The following is a 4,344-nucleotide window of genomic DNA, read 5'->3' as shown; positions in this document are numbered from 1 at the left end:
TACCACTGCGGCACGTCCGGTTGACCAAATGTAAGAAAGGTGTGACGTAACGTCACGTTGGAGGCTAGCGACCATTCGAGTAAATATGCATAGATCTGTGGTTAAGCTCTCTAGGTCACATAAAAAGTCAAGGTATGGATGACGCGTTTCGGAACTATTTCCATCTTCTTAAATCCAAGTGCAAAGATAACACAAGGACAAAATCGTCACCAGTTGTGTACGTAACATGAGATAACAGAATACAAGTCAATCCTTACCAGCTTAACTGCAGGTCTACGCGTGTTTGAGTGTAAATCTGTCAAGTGTGAGATAAGGGATCCTGGTCCGGAAACGACAGAGTCGAAAGTTATAAGCCAAAATCGTTCATATATCTCTGACAGTGGAATACATGTACCGTTACTGTAGTTACTTAATTTTTAGGGAAATCAGCTGTGGACCAAAACAAGGAAAAAGGTCTAGTAAACAAGGGCTGTAAAGTGCATACCTTAAGATCTACGACCATGTGTTCATCTGCGATATTATGAAAATGTCTCTTCTACTGAAAGATTTTTGGTTTCCATATTTTTGGAGGAGATAGTATGGACCAAAAGAAGAAAAAATGTCCAATAAATATGGGGTCTAGAATATATACCTTAAGTGTTCGGTAAAAGAGATGTTTATATCAGTACCGATGATGAACAAGTGTTCACAGCTGTTAAGGTATGCATTTTTGGATCCATGTTTCCTGGGCATTTTTTCCTTGTTTTGGTCCATAGTAGCTCCTCTGAAAGTTCCATACCCTACAATCTCGGCAACAAACAGTACCGGTACGCATATTTCACTATCAGCGGTATCAAAATGGTTTCCGGACCAAGGTCTTTTTCATGCAGTTGACACATTTATCCTTCTCCCTCATCCCTGAAACATTGTGACATCATCACGGAATCACCCTGTACAACGTGAGAGTGAGACGTAATTCGTGTAGGACCGTTACTTCATTTTCTATCAAAGAAAAATCACCAAACAGCCGTTTTCTGAAGATGTTATTTTATTTACACGATCAGTTTCGACATCTCATTAATGGCATCTTCAGCCCCTATGCACTCCATGTATACATCGAAAACCAGAGTCATTAATACTTGGTATCCGTGAAGTGCTCACTCCACAAAAATTTCACTGAATCCACATATTGGTCGCTCCAGGTACCCATGCATCGACGTATCTGATCCTCTATGCATGGAGTGCATACAGGCCTGAAGATTGCATTGATGAGATGCCGAATCTGGTTTTGTAAATAAAATAACAGCTTCTGGAAACGTATGCTTTCATATGGCATCATATTTTGGGGCAATTTCTCATTAAGAGAGAAAGTATTCATTGCACAAAAGCGTGTAATCAGAATAACAGCTGGAGCCCACCCAAGATCACCTTGCAGACATTTATTTAAGGAACTCGGGATATTCACAGTACCTTCGCAATACATATATTCAATTATGAAATTTGTCATCAATAACCCATCGCAGTTCAAAAATAACAGCGAAGTGCATAGCTACAACTCTAGAAGAAAGGATGACATTCACTATTCTGGATTAAATCTCACTTTGGCACAGAAAGGGATGAATTATGCTGCCATAAGAATCTTTGGTAATTTGCCAAATCGTATTAAAAGTCTGAGAGATAGCCAACCATCATTTAAAAGCAAATTAAAAGATTTTCTGAATGACAACTCCTTCTACTCAATAGATGAATTCTTAGATATGAAGTAATAACTGTAAGAGAAACAATTATTAATTAATTATTTTGTGTACAGAAAACTTATGTTAAAGTGACACGTTCCACATCATTACGAAATGTCGTATTCATGATCTATGGAACAAAGATTAATGTATGTATGTATGCACGTACGGCTATTTCGTGGTTTTTCTTTGGTAAATATCTGTCTGGCCACTATCCGTTTCCACGATGGATCAACAGAGATTACTTCATTGTGTTGAGGTTACGTTTTCACCAGTGCATCAGTGTACACGTTACTTAGGACACTCCTTGTAGGGAGCTTAAGTGATGTGGCTTGACAAGTATTCTTTGTCGATTAATTATTACCGAAATCGCCTCATTATCGTTATTCCTTCGTGTACGGTAGGACTCTCATTGACAGTAAGCGTACCGGATTACTAACGTCGCTCACCTTCAGCACAATTTAATTGTAAATAGCTTATCGGACAGACTGCAGTTATGGAACGTCTGCTGGAGGACTGTGTGGTAAATATCGCTGTTGGCATACCTATCTCAGGTGACTGTTTGCGACTTTTGCCAGCTTTCGTTAAGGTCCTCAGGAGACTCCAAGGATTTACTGTGCGTTTTGTGTGCAATGTAACCAATCGCTTCATAGTAGACTGTGACCACCTGGTGGCAAAACTGAACTCCAAAAGATGAGGAGAATAGGAGGAACGCGCAATGACCGGCAGCTGGACACGGGCGCTGCTCCTACGCACAAATGCCCAGATCAGAAGAGACAAAGCCAGCGTGTGATCTCACGCGCACCGCTTCCGCCGCTAATGCGCCCGCCTACCTGTGGGCCAGCGGGCCATCGCCCGCCCCCACCCACTTGTGTCGTGCCAGCGCACACAGGCGGGCCCGCCGAGCGCCACCGCTCGGCAATTGATTGTTCCGCGTAAACAGCGCGGCCGGAATTACGCCGTCACGGCAAACACGAGGATCATGCTCGTATTTTTCCACCCGTTAGAGGTGCAGTTTCATTTTTATTTCGCGTCCCCGTCCCCTCTGGCCTCCGTGTCCTCTGTGCGACTCGTAAATACATTATTAAAATCTGTATTTGCTGTGAACAGCTTTATTTTTACCCCATTTATTGCCCGGGAGAGCGCGCAGAAGTCGATATTTCGCCAGGGATGCTGACTGCAATGAGTTGTTGCGGTAGCTCAGAGCAATTTTCTGTGCAAGCACTTTGTCATTTCACCGCCCCAGGTGGCGTAGTGATAATACACTATGTGATCAAAAGTATCCGAACACTCCCAAAAACTTACGTTTTTCATATTAGGTGCATCGTGCTGCCACCTACTGCTGAGTACTCCACATCAGCGACATTAGTAGTCATTAGACACCGTGAGAAAGCAGCGGACTTCGGGTGTGGTCGGGTGATTGGGTGTCACTTGTGTCATACGCCTGTATGCGCGATTTCCACACTCCTAAACATCCCTACGTCCACTTTTTCCGATGTGATACTGAAGTGGGAACGTGAAGGAACACGTACAGCACAAAGCGTACAGGCCGACCATTATTGTTAAAATTCCGAGAGAGTACGTTGTCAGAAGAATCAACCGTCATATTGCTTCCTCCTACGCATGTCTCGGGAAAAGACCATGAAGGTAAAATTACAGATATTCAAGTTCACGCGAGGGCTTCCCAACACTCGTTCTTCCAGTTGAACATCTGCCAGTGGAACAGGACAGGGTGGAGTAACAGTAGTATACAAAGCGCGCTACACCACATACCTTAAGTTGGCTTGCGGTTATAGATGTAGAAGCAGAGTTGTGTTGTCTCTAGCAGAATTATCATTAAGAATGGATTATAAATAGTCTGTGACGCCAGTAGGGATATAGTTTTTCAAGCTAAGAGAGGCGTTATGAACCCGACGGCTGTGTTATCTAGACGAAGAGACAAATATCCACATAGATAATAGAAATACCAGAACGGTTTTATTGTGTATAGTATGTTCCTTAACGTAGCCTTTTCCCCCATGTCTCAGATGTTCATATACGAAGCAGCTAAATCTGAATGGACGACATTGGATTTGCGTGCAACAGCCTAGTGCCCTACTGTCGTACTGCCTCGTTCGATGTTAAAGAACCATCGAAACTTTCTAATGAAATCAGCATTCAATTTCGCGTCACCATCTTTGTTGCCAGATCAGTGAAGTCAAAGTTGTCAGTGGGAAATTCAAAAGGGCGCAACGAACTTCATATGAATGGTACATTCCTCGCTAAGAACGTCAGATCGAGAATATGATTAGGTTCTTCGTGGTGACTTTACTGTCCCATTGCTGTTACAAGCAGACTTCCTCAACCGCATTTGCGTGTCACTTTCTTTAAATACGTATGTCCGATGTTCGCAAAATAAAACCAGGCGCATCTGTGTACTGCCAGGTAACATACAAGTTGTCCTTTTCCGGGCCATGAACCTAATTGCAACTAGGCAGTAGTAATCTTAGGTTTACATACTGGTATGTGAGCACTATATTTGGTGCAAGAACGTATATCCGATGCTCAAAATCCTTAGCCGCATGTCGAGAACAGTTACCATAAATTTCGAAGTACAACTCTTCTTCAAGTTGCAAAAATCATTGTAAAA

The sequence above is a fragment of the Schistocerca cancellata genome, chromosome 6 (genome assembly GCF_023864275.1).
Source record: "Schistocerca cancellata isolate TAMUIC-IGC-003103 chromosome 6, iqSchCanc2.1, whole genome shotgun sequence".
NCBI classification, from domain to species: Eukaryota; Metazoa; Arthropoda; class Insecta; order Orthoptera; family Acrididae; genus Schistocerca; species Schistocerca cancellata.
This window is presented reverse-complemented; position numbering follows the sequence as displayed.